The 17,248-nt window shown below is 45.1% G+C and overlaps 1 protein-coding gene across 2 annotated transcripts in view; it reads right to left on the reverse strand.

Annotated features, from left to right (window-relative positions):
- Positions 1-17,248, reverse strand: part of ITGA5 (integrin subunit alpha 5) — a 346,712-nt gene that overhangs the window by 201,722 nt on the left and 127,742 nt on the right. The window lies entirely within an intron of this gene.

Raw genomic sequence — 17,248 nt, forward strand, 5'->3', positions numbered from 1 at the left:
GCCTTCTAAAGAACCCTGCTCCAGCGACGCTTTCTCCAGGACCAGCGACCTCTGAATCCTCAGAGGACTGCCCTGCTTCCAAGAGACCAAGAAACTCCCGAGGACAGCGGCACTGCTCCAAAAGAACTGCAACTTTGTTTCAAGGAGCAGATTTAAAGACCCCTGCAACTCCCCGCAAGAAGCGTGAGACTTGCAACACTGCACCCGGCGACCCCGACTTGACTGGTGGAGAACCAACACCTCAGGGAGGACCCTCCGGCGACTCCGAGTCCGTGAGTAACCAAAGTTGTCCCCCCTGAGCCCCCACAGCGACGCCTGCAGAGGGAATCCCGAGGCTCCCCCTGACCGCGACTGCCTGAACTCCATTTCCCGACGGCTGGAAAAGACCCTGCACCCGCAGCCCCAGCACCTAAAGGAACGGAACTACTGTGCAAGAGTGACCCCCAGGAAGCCCTCTCCCTTGCCCAGGTGGTGGCTACCCCAAGGAGCCCCCCCCTTGCCTGCCTGCAACGCTGAAGAGATCCCTTGATCTCTCATTGATTTCCATTGAAAACCAGACGCTTGTTTCTACACTGCACCCGGCCGCCCCAGTGCCGCTGAGGGTGTACTTTTTGTGTGGAGTTGTGTCCCCCCCAGTGCCCTACAAAACCCCCTTGGTCTGCCCTTCGAAGACGCGGGTACTTACCTGCTGGCAGACCGGAACCGGGGCACCCCCTTCTCTCCATTGAAGCCTTTGCGTTTTGGGCACCTCTTTGACCTCTGCACCTGACCGGCCCTGAGCTGCTGGTGTGGTAACTTTGGGGTTGCTCTGAACCCCCAACGGTGGGCTACCTTGGACCCAAACCTGAGACTTGTAAGTGATTTACTTACCTGACAAAACTAACAAAAATTTACCTCCCCCAGGAACTGTGAAAATTGCACTAACAGGGGTGTGGAATTTATTAAAATATCTACTTGTCCAGTGGACATGTTGCTTCTCAAATCTACTTGTCCTGTAAAAAGATCTACTTGTCCCTTTGGTGCCATGTAGTGTGGCGATAAATTATGGCAGCAATCTCATTATGTAAGTGCTCTGATAATAGCCTCTCTGATTATGCCAGGGCTACTACCATAGTAGGGCTTGAATACTTGCAGTTCATTTTGTGTTTATTAAACTTCTATCTCTCTCTCTTTCGGCCGGCTTTACTGGGAGTGATCGCATTCTGCTCTTCCACAAGGAGCATATTGCCACACAAAGTAGTTTTGTTCAGTGTCAGGAACTACAGTGGCAATCAGTGAGGTAACGAAACTGGAGGGTGCCCCTTTGTAAAGAACATGGAGGAGCCCCCTCTCCAGACTCACTCAGGGCAGTTGCTGTGCTGAAGGGGCCCCCTGGAGGGGGGCTGTGGGGCCTTTGCTATGCCGCTGGTGGCAATGTGTGCTTTTAGAGTTCAAAAACTTTTTTGGGGGGGGGGGGGGGTTGCCAGTGTTTGTTACAATGTTGAGGGCCTGGTAGCTCCCACAACAATAAAGTGTTACAAAAGCCATGTCAAAACAAGACACGCATTGATGAAACTAAAAGACTTATGAAAATATGTCAGATCAGTTGGCTTTGTCAGTGTTTGTTTATTTTCATGCTTCCCATAATCGTGTTGAAAATGGTTACACTGATTTTCCATTAGAAATATTTTTGGGAAATACTAGCATGCATCAACACATTTTACTAAATGACACTTAATTTGCATATAATCAGAGAGCATTCTGGGAGCATTATACTTAGCCTCATAGCCTAAACTTTTCAAACATGTGTATACACGTTTTTTCTTTTTTGTACTGGAACCAACGTCAGTAGTGAAGTGTGACCTTAAAACATTTATTTACAGCACTCACCCTAATAATGAAGGCTTTCAAATAATGAACCATAAATACAAGTTCGAACAGCTTTATCTTTTGGAAACACATTACCTCAACAGCAGAGAGTTCCACTCTCTGTAAACAGGCAGCCAAAGGGTTTGTGCTGCAGGGGGTTGGGCCTACTTGTCCCAAGGACAAAGTAAACATAAAAACTTGTTGCCCTTGACCCCAAACAAGATGTCCTGGGGGTCCACGTTTAAAACAGCTTATTGTGTTTTATGTGAAAAGTATACATGCTAATGTAATGATTCAAAGTTCCTAAAGTACTTATCTGCCATACCTTTCAAATGAGATATTACATGTAGAATTTGAACCCGTGGTTCTTAAAATAAACTAAGAAAAGATATTTTTCTATAACAAAACCTATTGGCTGGATTTGTCTCTGAGTGTGTGTTCCTCATTTATTGCCTGTGTGTATGTACAACAAATGCTTAACACTACTCCTTTGATAAGCCTACTGCTCGACCACACTACCACAAAATAGAGCATTAGTATTATCTCTTTTTGCCACTATCTTACCTCTAAGGGGAACCCTTGGACTCTGTGCATACTATTCCTTACTTTGAAATAGTACATACAGAGCCAACTTCCTACAAGCACCATCAGCCAGACAAACTTGTAAGCCACTTCAAAAAGAAATCGAAGGAAACTTGGTTGACGAAATCAACAAATGGCTTCAGGAAATGTTTTAAATATAAAGTATGTAAAATAGGCAAGAGCACAAGAGCAATACTAGATCAGAAAAGAAAGCAAATAAATTAAGAATTGATTGTGAAACAACATACATGGTATACATACTTGAATACAAGTGCAGCTTCAAATATGTTGGCAGTACAATTTGGTCTCTAAAGAAATTTGAAAAAATATAAAGCACAAGACAGTATTAAAATATTTAACTTAGCTTCTACAAGAAGGACTTTCTTATGCATCCTTAAAGGTTCATCTAGCAGCTGTAGTGGCTTATACTAGAGGGCATACTGGAAGACGTTTTTTCAGATCACTGGTATTAAAAAGGTTCTTGTAGGGAGCAAATAGAATAGCACTATGTAGGAATCTGGCCTGGTGTGTGGTGGGTACCCAAGGTACTTACACCTTGTACCAGGTCCAGGTATCCCCTCTTAGTGAAGTGTAGACAGTGTTTAGAAGCCAGGCTCTCTAGAGGTAGCTGTGGATGAGAAGCCAAGGCTTATCTAGGAGACACGCAAAGCTCCTGCAATACAACTGTAGTCAGAAATTACTTACTGTAGGAGGATGGCCTGGCTTGTAGTGGGTACCAGAGGTACTTACACCTTGTGGCAGGTCCAGTTATCCCTTATTAGTGTAGAAGAGGTGTTTCTAGCAGCTTAGGCTGATAGAAGGTAGCTATGGCAAAGCAGCTTAGGCTGAACTAGAAGACATGCAAAGCTCCTACTATACCACTTATATCATATGCACAATATCATAAGAAAACACAATACACAGAGTTACTAAAAATAAAGGTACTTTATTTTTATGACAATATGCCAAAAGTATCTCAGTGAGTACCCTCAGTAAGAAGGTAAGTACTATACAAAAGTTATATGTACACAAACCAAAATTAGGTAAGTAGGAGCAAGAAAAGTAATGCAAACAGTGTAGAATTACAATAGGTTGCAATAGGAGCACATAGGTATAGGGGCAACACAAACCATATACTCCAAAAGTTGAATGCGAACCACGAATGGACCCCAGACCTAGGTGAGCTTGTAGAGGGTCGCTGGGACTATAAGAAAACAGTGAGGGTTAGAAAAATACCCCACCCCAAGACCCTGAAAAGTAGGAGTAAAGTACACCTACTACCCCCAGAGAGCACAGAAGTCGTGATAGGGGGATTCTGCAGGAAGAACGAACACCAGCAGTGCCCTGGCAACGGATTTCCAGACCAGAGTACCTGTAAGACAAGGGGACCAAGTCCAATAGTTGCAACAGTGTCCGGGGGGGGGGGAGGGGGGGCAGGAGCCCAGGAAACCCCAGCTGAAGGTGCAAGGAAGCTGCCTCCGGTTGGAAGAACTTGGAGTTCTGCAAGAAAGAAGAGGACTACGAACTTCTACTTTGGAAGACAGATGTCCTGCATCGCGATGAAGCTTGCAGAGGTGTTCCCACGCAGAAATACCACAAACATGCCTTGCTAGCTGCAAGGGTCGCAGTAGAGGTTTTTGGGTGCTGCTGGGGACCAGGAAGGACCAGGATGTCGCCTTTTGCAGGAGGAGACAGAGGGGGCGCTCAGCAACTCAGAGAGCCCTCACAGAAGCAGGCAGCACCGGCAGAAGTACCCCAGCAGGCACTTGGAAGAAGAGTGAACCGGAGTCCACGCGAAGTTACAAAAAGGAGTCTCACGGCGCCGGAGGACAACTCAGAAGGTTGTGCACTACAGGACGGAGTGCTGGGGACCCAGGCTTGGCTGTGCACAAAGGAAATCCTGGAAGAGTGCAAAGGAGCCGGAGCAGCTGCAAATCACGCGGTACACAGCTTTGCAGTCTAGCGTGGGGAGGCAAGGACTTACCTCCACCAAACTTGGACTGAAGAGTCACTGGACTGTGGGAGTCACTTGGACAGAGTTGCTGTGTTCCAGGGACCACGCTCGTCGGGATGAGAGAGGACCCAGAGGACCAGTGATGCAGTCTTTTGGTGCCTGCGTTAGCAGGGGGAAGATTCCGTCGACCCACGGGAGATTTCTTCGGAGTTTCTGGTGAATCAGAAGGAGCCTCTGATGTCACCTGCTGGCACTGGCCACTCAGAGCAGTCCAGTGTGCCCCCAACACCTCTGTTTCCAAGATGGCAGAGGTCTGGGACACACTGGAGGAGCTCTGGGCACCTCCCCTGGGAGGTACTGGTCAGGGGAGTAGTCACTCCCCTTTCCTTTGTCCAGTTTCGTGCCAGAGCAGGGCTGGGGGATCCCTGAACTGGTGTAGACTGGCTTATGCAGAGATGGGCACCATCTGTGCCCATCAAAGCATTTCCAGAGGCTGGGGGAGGCTACTCCTCCCCAGCCCTTCACACCTATTTCCAAAGGGAGAGGATGTAACACCCTCTCTCAGAGGAAATCCTTTGTTCTGCCTTCCTGGGCCAGGGCTGCGTGGACCCCAGGAGGGCAGAAACCTGTCTGAGGGGTTGGCAGCAGCAGCAGCTGCAGTGGAAACCCCGGAAAGGCAGTTTGGCAGTACCCGGGTTCTGTGCTAGAGACCCGGGGGATCATGGAATTGTCCCCCCATTACCAGAATGGTATTGGGGTGACAATTCCATGATCTTAGACATGTTACATGGCCATGTTCGGAGTTACCATTGTGACGCTATACATAGGTAGTGACCTATGTATAGTGCACGCGTGTAATAGTGTCCCCGCACTCACAAAGTCTGGGGAATTTGCCCTGAACGATGTGGGGGCACCTTGGCTAGTGCCAGGGTGCCCACACACTAAGTAACTTTGCACCCAACCTTCACCAGGTGAAGGTTAGACATATAGGTGACTTATAAGTTACTTATGTGCAGTGGTAAATGGCTGTGTAATAACGTGGACGTTATTTCACTCAGGCTGCACTGGCAGGCCTGTGTAAGAATTGTCAGAGCTCCCTATGGGTGGCAAAATAATTGCTGCAGCCCATAGGGATCTCCTGGAACCCCAATACCAGTACCTCAGTACCATATACAAGGGAATTATATGGGTGTACCAGTATGCCAATGTGAATTGGTAAATTTAGACACTAGCCTGTTAGTGACAAATTTGGAAAGCAGAGAGAGCATAACCACTGAGGTTCAGGTTAGCAGAGCCTCAGTGAGACATTTAGGCATCACACAGGGAACACATACAGGGCACATTCTTATGAGCACTGGGGCCCTGCCTGGGGTCCCAGTGAGACAGACTAAAACAACATATATACAGTGAAATACGGGGGTAACATGCCAGGCAAGATGGTACTTTCCTACACTTACAAACATGAAAGAAAACACTCAGTTCTACAAAAATAAAGGTAATTTATTTTGAAACACAATACCACAAAGTACTAGAAGGGCAACCCTCCAATACGAGGTAAGTAATACACTAATTATATACACTAGTAAATAGTAATTGGCATAAAAAGGTTAGGAAACAGTACAAATAGCAATAACCAATAGTGAACCCTAGGGGGAGCCCAAACCATATACTAAAAAAAATGGAATACGAACAAAAGACCCCCACCTAGGTAAGTGGAATGTGCAGAGGGGAGCTGAGAGTACCAGAAAACCACAGAGGTAAATAACACAGTACTTCCCAGCGACCAGGAACGCAGGAGTAAATCATTGGAATTTCCCCAAACCACCCAAAAGGAAGGAAAAGACGACACCCAGACAAAACTGCAAGAAAACCAGTGGTGGATTCCTGGAGAGGAAGACTTGTGGAGAGAGGTGACCAAGTCCAAGAGTCACAGTGGAGTCCAGAAGGAGTAGGAGCTGATACCCCCCCAGATGTAGTTGCAGGAGTTGGTCGACGGTGATGAAGCCCTGGAGCCCGAGAAGAGTTCCTGATGGATGTAGATGATGTCCCACGCTGAAAGGAAGATTGCAGACGGGTGTCGGTGCAGGAATTCCACCGACAAGCCTTTGCAAAGGCAAACTTGCAGTTAGTGGAAAAGTGGTGCTGCTAGGGACCTGCAAGGCTGAGGAGGACTCAACCCAGGAGGGGGAGTCCCAGGGGACCCTCAGAATCGTTGAGAGTCCACAGGAGCAGAGGCAGCACCCACAGAAGTCCCTCAGGACGGGAACACCAGAGTCGCATAAGAAGCCCATGCAGCACTACAAAAGAGAATCCCACGCCGCAGGAGAACCACACAAGAAGATGTGCATTTGCAGGATGGAGTGCTTGGGCTGGAGCTACACATCACCTGAAGATCCCATGGAGGAGATGCAAACAAGCCATGGCAGCTGCAAGAGACGCAGTGCACAGGGGCACTGTCCTGCGTGGGAAGGCAAAGGCTTACCTCCACCAAAGTTGGACAGCTGGGAGAGAGGACCATGAGTATTACCCCAGACCACCACCTGTGATGCAGGTTCCACGCAGCTCAAGATGAGGGGAGATCCACTCAGCCGATCATTGCTTGTTGTAGGTGCCTGCAGTTGCAGGGGAGTGACTTCTTCACTCCAAGGGAGATTCCTTCTTCTTGTGCAGGCTGAAGAGTTGCAGTCTTCTGAGGATGCACGGCCGGGAAATGTTGCAAAGCTGGCAGGAGACGTGTAAACAAAGTTGTAGAAGAGTGTTCTTCGTTGAAGCAGTGTTGTTGGTTTCTGGAGGGTCCAGTTGCAGTTCCAGTGGCCAGAAGTCGGAATGGAGGTTGCAGAGGAATCCTGCTGGAGTCTTGCAAGCAGGATCTGAGGACCCCACCCAAGAGAGAGACTCTAGATAGCCCTGAAAGGGGGATTGCTCAACTAACCAGGTAGGCACCTTTCAGGAGGTGACTCTGACATCACCAGCCTGGACACTCCGATGCTCCCAGAATTCCCTGCCAACCTTGGAAGAACTCTTGGGGTGATGGACAGGGGAGTGGTCAGTCCCCTTTCCATTGGCCAGTTTCGTGCCAGAGCAGGGACTGGGTGTCCCCGAACTGGTGGGCACTGGATTATGCAAGGAGGGCACAAAATGTGCCCTTCAAAGCAAACCAGTGGCTAGGAGAGGCTACCCCTACCAAGCTACACACACCTATTTCCAAAGGGAGAGGGTGTTACCTCCCTCTCTCAAAGGAAATCCTTTGTTCTGCCTGTATGCATGTATGTAAGCATTTGTATTTATAAAGTGCATTCTGGGCGTGGCATTGAAGCGCTAAGCAACAGTGGGTAGAATAACCAAAAGTAAAGACAGAGAAAGAAGAATAAGACTACTGAGGACAAAGCCAAGTCTTTAGCTGCTTCCTAGTGGCCAGAATATTGTGTTCCTTCCTAATCGTCATGGGGAGCATATTCCAATGTTTGGCCGCAGCCATTATGAATGCTTTATCCCACCATCTGGCCTTACGAGTGCGAGGGACATGGACCAGGTAGGATCCTGTTGATTTAAGCGGACGACTTGGGACATACAGGCGTAACTTTGACGACAGGCATTCGGATCCGTGCATTTACAAGGACTTGTGTCAAACATATCATCTTAAAGATAATGTGCTTCTTGACAGGTAACCAATGCAACTCTCTCAGACTTCCAATGGCCGAGGCTGAACAGGGAAGATCTAGTATTAGACAGGCTGCTGTATTCTGAATTAATTTGAGTTTACTGAGTGAGGTTTTGTCATTATTAAGCATTAAAGCACTACAATAGTCTATTTTGGAAGTCATCAGAGCAAGGGGCACCGTAATTCGGAGCTCCTTTTGTAGATATGGAAAAACTTTCTTCAAAGTTTTGAGAGTCCAGAAGCAGCCTTTGGAGATAGAATTAACTTGAGACTTAAAAGACAGGCCATTATCAAAAATAACCCCCAAATTCCTAGTGGAACTAATGGGGGCAGGTAGATCTCCACACGCTGGTGGCCACCAGCGTGAGCTCCACAGATCCCTACTAGAGCCAAAGAGCAAAATCTCTGTTTTGTCTCCATTCATTTTAAACTAGTTCAGGCCCATCCATCTATTAATCTCACTCATGCATCGGTGAAATCGATCAGCAACTTCCGCCTAATTCTTATGGACGGGAATGATTAATTGAGTATCGTCCGCAAAGGAAGTGGCCAGAAACCCAAAAGATCGAATTAGTCTGGTGCTACATACAGATTTAATAGAGTGGGACTGAGCGAGGAGCCTTGAGGGACCCCACACGATAGTTGATAAGCGGGTGCTCTAAAATCCACGCAGCTTACTGTAGTAGATCTTTCCTCTAGAAGAGACTCGAGTATTCAGTGCTGTGCCTCTGACACCCACTTGATGAAGACGGTGTGCCATGGTGTTTGGAGAGATGGTATCAAAAGCTGCTGAGAGATCTATCTAATATCACTAAAATGGCTCCAAGCCCCTCATCAACTAATCTCCGGATAGTGTTCAATGTGGTAATAAGGGCAGACTCCGTGCTATGGGCTTTCCGAAAACCATGTTGAATGGAGTCTAAGCCACCAGAATCTTGGAGAAATTTGGCGAGTGCTTCATTAATATGTTTTTCAAAGATTGTAGTTTGAAAAGGCAGCAAGGCGAGAGGCCAAAGATTCTTAAAATCGTTTGCTGCTCCATCTAATTGCTTTTTCAAAGGCACCACCATCGCTTCCTTCCATAAGGGGGGTGTGGGGGGGGGGGGGGGGAGGAATTCCCATAACCAGAACCTCCTGAAATATCGTAACAAGGGCTGTGGAAACGAAATCAGGAACGAGCTGTAATATGTGAGGAGGACAGGGGTCCCTAAGGGAGCCAGATTTAATGGCCATCATAAGATTTTTAATCTTCTCCAGCAGTAGAGGCTGAAAATTAGTCAGCATGGGGCTGTCATCTATAGAACTGTTTAAAAACTCATATAGATCTGATGCCTCCACATACTGAATGAAGCTGGCTTGAATTTGCAAAACTTTGTTTTCAAAAAGGTGGCAATCTTATTGCAGACTGCTTGAGAATTCTCCAACTCTGGGGGTATAGTAGGAATCGTGAGGGAACGTACCACTTTAAAGAGTTCTCTAGGGGCATTTAATGCTTCCATAATTTTCAGTGAATAGAACTCTGTTTTGGCTTTATTAATCGCGTCTTTGTAGACCCTAAGGGTGGCTCTAAGCTTTCCTTTTTCCTTAGAGTTGGAGTCTAATTTCCACCTCCGGTCTTCTTTGCGGTATTTTCTCTGCATATTCCAGAGGTCATTGGTGAACCAGGGGCAACTAACCTTTTTCTTCCCTAAAAATCAAAGAGTTCAGAGCAGGGCCAACTGATCAAGAGATATTTTGACCCCTGATTTGACCTGTCTGTAGCCGACAAAGAGTTCTGCTTCCCAGCCTGAAACCAGTGCTTGTCTTAATTGTTAATACTTAATGCTGTTCCAATATCTAACTGGTTTCAAAGAAGGACTGACATCCTGGGGGGCGGATGGATTAGTCAGTCTAACAGGAGATGGTGGTCAGTCCAGTCCAAAGCCCTATTTTGCAGAAAAACAAGATCATTAGACGGGCAAATATCCCATCGAGTAGGTGGCCCCGCCCTATGAGTGGCTGTCGTGACTTTTAAATTCCAGTCAAAATTCGCCATACGATTTAGGAACTCATTAATATGAGCGTCCCAACTATCATCAAAGTGAATGTTGAAGTCCCCCAATACAATACATTTAGAAGTCATAGTTATTGGCTCGATTATGGATGGTCAGTGATGCAGAAAAGTAGAGTAAGATCCCAGAGGTCAATAGACCAACAATCTCTCAAAGAGCATAGTATTATGTGCAGTACACTGGTAAAATGGTGTCCCCGCACTCACAAAGTCCAGGAAAATTGATCTGGATTTTGTGGGGGTACCTCGGCTAGTGCAGAGGTGCCCTCAAATACAGGTACATGCCCTTGCCCTCTGGACTGAGAGGGCCTACCATAGGGGTGACTTATAGTGACCTGGTGTAGTGGTCAGTAGTGAAATCGTTTCATGCAGGCTGCAATGGCAGTCCTGCAGAATCCTTTGCATATGCACCCTATGGGTGGCAGAATAACTGTTCCAGCCCACAGGGATCCCCTGGAACCCCCAATTCCCTGGGTACCTAGGTACCATATACTAGGGACTTACATGGGTGGGACCAGTATGCCAATTGTGGGAAGAAAGATACCAGCAACCAAATTTAGAGAAGAGAGCATAGTCACTGGGGTCCTAGTTAGCACGATCCCAGTGAACACTGACAAACAGGCAAAAAGTGGGGGTAACCAAGCTAGAAAGAGGCTACTTTCCTACAACGTCCTTGGACAACTTTCGTTTCCTTAGCATTTTTCCTCCACTGGAGTCCCCTTTGAGGGATCCATGGGGCTCCTTGTCTTAGGATGTGCCTGCTGTTGGCGAGTGTTTCAATGCAGAGGCCTCTTTTAACGTCCACAAGTCAAATTTCCGTGACTCAGATGATTTTTCCGAGACCAATGGATCTCTTACCTGGTCTCGTTTTTATTGCCTGTTCCTCGATGTTAACGATCTTGACTTCTGCGTCTGAAGTCTCTCCCTCTGTTTCTTCTGCGACATTATCTTCCTCCTCACTGGAGATACCTAGGTCCCTCAGGGATGGTGTTGTCTGCTGGCTCTGCATGTTAAGATATACCCGTCTCTGCCTCTTTCTTACCCTCAGCATCTACAAAATGAAGGCCAAGCAGGCGTTGCAGTCCTCGCTCTGCTGTTCAACAGGAAGAGCGAGGTTGCAGAGCGGGTGCTTGTCCTTCTGTGAGAACTTGTGGTGGCAGTTCTCGCAAAACTAGAAAGGTGTCTACTTCATCTAGGCCCTTCAGGGGGCCCCCTGAACAGGCATTCTTGGAAGTTTCCCTGAAATTCAACTTTCTTCTCTGAATCTTCCTCCTGAAGTTCTCCATCAGTTATGGTAACAATTCTGGTGAACTTTCCGTCAATTTCGTGGAATTTTCTTCCCAAACTTCTTCTCTGTGTTGGAGATCCTTTGGCAAATTTCCAGACCCAATGGAAGAAAAAAAAAAAAAAAAAAGAATCTGAAGATAACTACCAAAGGTGGGAACATCCAGCAAAAGGAGAAAGAGGCCACAAGGGCCACCAAATGGCGGTGGTGTCAAAGTCCACCACACATAAATCTAAAAGTGAAGGACACAGATAATGGAGAATTCTGGTCCTAACCAACAGATGCAGAATAATGCAAAGCATGTGAATCCAGAAAAGATTCATGCTGCAAAACTCTGAGTGGGACCGTGCATCTCATGGAAAACAAACACTCTTGCCCCAACACTATAGTGAGAGATAAGCTCACTTAGAGGCCGAATGACTAAATAAGTCTCATAGATTATTCATTGCTATCCTAATGTAGCAATGCACAAATTGTAACATGAAATCACATTTCACCAGTTAAAGGTCTGACTAACCTCACTTAGGTGACAAATGACACGTAAATGTGCTTACACTATGCCAACTCAATTGTTTAATTTCATAATGTCTGTATGTAATGTAGAACTACACTTACCACAATGCAGCAGCAAACCAAGGTCTGCAATGGTATAAAAGTAAAAACAAATGTAGGCTCACCAGCCGTGATCAAGACTGAATAGTAGAAACGCATTGACTTAGTATCAGTGTGTGCAGTGAATAAAAAAAATAATAAAAAAATAAAAAAAACTGTTGCTGAACCCACTTCCGAGTGCCTCTTCTTGTTAAAATTTTTTTTGAGGTGGTCTGGCTTCTAAGCAAACACCGGCTTAAGAGCACTCCGTTATATCCTATTCTCAAGTTGAAAGCGTGAGTGTGTGAGCGCGAGGGTGCGAATGTAGAATGTGGAGCGTGCAGGAGAATAGAGAGTGTGGCCAGAGGGAGGCAGAGGTCGGGATGCTTTCTCTTCGAGATAACCTTTTATTGCTGCAATAAACCAACTCGTTTTAGCTCAAGAACTGCATCCTTGTCTTTATAATCACCGGATGTTACACTGGCGACGAGAGGCTTTCCCACGCAAACTTCAGAAAGCATCCTGACTCCGAAAGACATTACCAGATATTACCAGAGAAAAGAAAAGAAACGCTCGAATGAACTCGGTTGGACTGTAACCGTAAGCTGCCTACAATTTCATAGTTTTATTCCTTTTCTTCCGCTGTTCATCTGTCTTTTCTCGAGCGCAGGTTGCGCTCTCGAGCTCCCTGTTTCCACGTCAACTGAGTAACTTGCTGTTGTCAGGACAATTTCCACGCAGATTCAAGCGCAATGGCCTAGCCCGTTTCCAAGGCAACCCACATGCTTTTCAGACTTAAAGACTTCTGTGTTCTGTGTCTCCTGTTTTCAGGACAATTCTGTTGCAAAATACATATAAGCTAATTTCAGCGTCCATTGCTCAAAAGCCAAGCTAACTTCAGCGTCCATTGCTCCACGCAAGATTGATAAAATAAGTCCTTTTCAAATATTTTACTCTAGCTACTTCTATATATATATTTTTTTTTTTTGGTTTGTTTGTTTTTCTTCTCCTCTGCACAATGCAGAATGTTGCTGCCCCTCCCTTTTTTCTCTCCACTCCCGGGGATCCTCCAATCAAGTGGAAGAAAGTATTCGAAAGGTATGCTAGAGTTTGTGGTACTTCACTTAGTACTGAAAGGAAGACTGCTTTGTTACTCCACTGCCTAGGAACGGAAGGTCAAGAAGTTTTCGACCATCTCCCAGATATTCCTGACACTGATTCTATTGCTTTGAACGAGTATGAAATTTGTATTAAAAATTAGACTTGCATTATCTGCCGAAGGTCAGCACAATTTTGGAGAGGTACTATTTCAGTAAGAGACTTCAACGTGAAGGAGAAACAGTTAAGAATTACTTAACAGATCTCAGACGTTTTGCTTCCTCATGCAGGTTTGGCTCTACATTGGATGAACGAATCTGTGATCAATTCATGCTACGATGCAAAATGGATAAAGTACGTGACGAACTATGGTTGTTAGATGATCCACATCTAGATGAGGTCATCCTGCTGGCAAAAAGAATTGAACACTCTGTAAAGTGTGTTGAGGTCATGAAGAAACAAGAATACAAGGAGGTGTCTGTAGTGGGGAAAGACAGTAGACCCAGTAACTCCTTTCAAGGGTCCGTCAACAATAAAAGATGTTTTAGAGGTGGTAAAGGAGGACATTTTGCTAATGACAAATCATGTCCTGCTTCTAAAGCTTTCTGCTCGTACTGCAAGAAGAAGGGTCATTTCTTTGCGGTATGCAACCAACGAAAGTTTAAGAAGTCAGTCAACTCCATTGCTAATGACCCTGATGAAACTCAGAGGGTTGGTGACTTTCAGTGTGGTCAGATTGTGTTGCAAATCTCTGACTGCAAAGCTAAGGGGCCTGTAGACTATGCATTGGTGGAAGGAGCAAGGACATTCATGCTGTTCGACTCTGGCGCCAAAATAACAATAATATCCAATCAATTTTATCAGGAACATCTTGAAGGGAAGGTTCAACTTTCCAAGCCTGACATCAGACCATGCGCTTATGGCGGAGAACCCATAGAACTACATTGGTACTTCCTAGGTTTATTGGAATATGCTCAGCGATTCGCCACAGGCAAGGTGTATGTTTCAAAAAAAGGGGATAGCATAATTAGTTGGTGGCATCAAAAAGATTTGGGGGTGATGCTTGACCCCAACAGTTCTCCTTCCATTGTCCTTAAGGAACTGCCTTGTGTGAGAGAAATAAATAACACTGAAGTAAATCCAGATTTCATTTCTACTCTTCGTCAAGACTTCAGAAACATATTTAGCGATAAGATAGGGTGCATGTGAGGTTATTCACACAAGATCAAATTGTTTCCCGGATCTGTTCCTTTTTGCAGCAAGGTACGGAGTGTACCTTTTTTCATAAGGGATGATCTTCAAACTGAACTGATGAAACTAAAGAAACAATCGAAGAAGTAGAGGGCACAGAATGGTTGGCCCCCATTGTTATTGCAAGGAAAGCTAATGGCCAGATTAGACTTTGTGTGGATCTCCGCAAGCTCAACAAGTGTGTTATTGTAGATAGGTATCCTCTCCCTAACATTACGGAATTGCTTTCTACAGTCTCAGGGGCTAAGGTATTTTATACAATCGATCTCACGTCGGCTTATCACCAAGTCGAATTAGATGAATCATGTAGAAACTACACGGCCTTTATTACTCCATATGGCACCTTCAGATTTGTACGTTTACCTTTTGGTCTGATTTCTGCCGCTTCCGTATTTCAACGGTTGATGGAACGTGTGTTGAAAAGATTGTGTGGAGTATGTGTATATCAAGATGGCATACTAGTATATGGTAAGGACTTCAAAGAACATATGACAAGACTCAGAGAGGTGCTTAAAAAGTTAGCAGAGAGTGGTCTAACTATAAAGGATGAGAAGTGCAAGTTTGGGGTGGAGGCCATTGATTATTTAGGGCACACTATTTCTGGTGGGGGTGTTTTACCCAAGAAAGAACTGGTCGACTCTATTCGGTGTTTGGCTTCCCCCACTTCGAGAGAGGAACTAGTGCGATTCCTTGGTATGACTGAATTTTACAGTAAATTTGTCAGGAATTTTGCCAGTTCATGTTTTAACATGAGAAGTTTGTTAAAAAAGGGTGCTGATTTCAAGTGGAATGATGAATGTGAGAAGGAATTTTGTAATCTCAAGGAGTCTCTTACGACAGCGCCCACACTCAAGAATTTTAATCCTAATGAGCGTTCTATTTTGACGACTGATGCCAGTAACAAGGGGTTGGGAGCAGTTTTACAACAAGGTGGTTTAGATCCAGAAAACACCATTGCCTTTATTTCTCGAAGTCTTAGAGGTGCTGAGAGCAAATATTAGATGATCGAGAGGGAGGCACTGGCGGTCTTTTGGTCGATTAAGAAGTTTTAAAAAGTTTTTGTGGGGAGGTTCTTTTGTCGTGAGGACTGATCACAAACCTTTATGTCAAGTTTTCTATTCTAAGGGAATTGATTCTGTCTCAAGCAGGATCACTAAGTGGATTGTTGGATTACAGGAGTACGATTTTGTCGTAGAATATGTTCCTGGTTCGCATAACTTATTGGCTGATGTTTTATCTAGATTAGTTTCTACAGAAAGTCGGAAGTATGAGAACGATGGTCTGGAGGGTGATGATACAGAATGGTTTGATCGAGTGTGTGAAGTCAGTTTTGAAATAATCCCCGAGGCCAAGTGGCGTGAAGAAACTTTGAGAGATGTGGTGCTACAAGAAGTCATTAAGTTATTACAAGATAATTGGAGGAGTAAAAAACAAGGTAGTGGGGGAGTGCAGAATTTTGGAACGTAAGAAATTAATTGGTTTGTGTTGATGGACTGTTATTAAGAGGTACGAGGTTGGTTCCCCCTAGTAGTGTGAGGAGTCAATTAGTAAATCAGGCTCATGATAGTCACATAGGCATCTCGAAAACCAAAGAGAGGTTGCGTTCCTCCTATTGGTGGCCAGGGATGGACATTCAAGCTGAAAGGGTTGTCAGAGATTGTCTACAGTGTGCAGTGAGTGAAAAAGCTTTGAAACCTCGTGTTCAACCCATGATCACTAAGGAGACACCAAAATGTCCGTGGCAAGATATTGCACTAGATATCTTAGGACCCATTCATAGTGATGGCATGGCCGAATATATGATTGTGGTGATTGATATGTTTTCAAGGTGGCCCGAGGTGAATTTTACTGGAAGTATCGAAACTAACAAGGTAATTAAATTTATGAAGAAGTTAATAATTCAAGAAGGTTTACCCAATACCATTCTCACAGATAATGGTGTACAGTTGGTTTCAGGGGAAATGAATGATTTTTTGCATGGGTGTGGAATCAAGCACAAACTCTGTGCTTTGTACCATCCTGAGTGTAATGGTATGGTGGAACGTTTTAATCAGGTTCTCAAAGAAACCATCTCCATTGCTAAGGATAATCAATTGAACTAGAAGGAAGAAGTTTTAAAAAAGGTCTATGTTTACAGACATACCCCTCACACGTCTACAGGGGAGACTCCTTTTTCCCTGTTTCGAGGTAGGCGTGGTAATTCTGATTTGGAACCCATTTGGGTTAATAACTTACTTGATGGTAGCGGTAGGGTGATGGTGAATGATGAGTGGATGTATCGGGAGTGTGCAAAGAGGGTGAAGAGTAAAGTTAATTTTGATAGGACCCATGCTGTGAAGAAAACTGTGGTTAATGTGGGTGATTGTGTTCTAATCAGAAATCCTCTGATGAAAAAGAAACTCTCTGGTCCTATGAGGGTTTTGAAATTATTTACCAATGCTGTGAAAACAGAGGATAATAGAGTTTGGAATTTGAATAGAATTGTTAAATTTAGAGGAGGAGATTCCAATTCCTCGTGTAGAGATGTATTTCATAAGAAGACCGTTGGAGTCTCCACACAGAACTCAGACTCAAGTAGTCGGAAGGATTACACTGGAGAGTTGCCATGCAGATCAGATGTGAGGAGATCGAATAGATTCGTCAAACCTCTGTCACATCTTAAAGACTATAACTTGTCGTGAAGTACCTGTTTCCAAAGTTCTGTAGTTTGTTATAATTAGTTTGTATTTAAAAAAAAAAAAAAAACATTTATATGCTGTTACTGTTGTTTTGTGTTAAGGAAGGGAGAAGTGTTATATCCTATTCTCAGGTTGAAAGCGTGAGTGTGTGAGCGCGAGGGTGCGAATGTAGAATGTGGAGCGTGCAGGAGAATAGAGAGTGTGGCCAGAGGGAGAGGAGACGGTTGCAGAGGGAGGCGGAGGTCGGGAT

This window comes from Pleurodeles waltl, chromosome 4_2 (genome assembly GCF_031143425.1).
Source record: "Pleurodeles waltl isolate 20211129_DDA chromosome 4_2, aPleWal1.hap1.20221129, whole genome shotgun sequence".
Classification (NCBI taxonomy): domain Eukaryota; kingdom Metazoa; phylum Chordata; class Amphibia; order Caudata; family Salamandridae; genus Pleurodeles; species Pleurodeles waltl.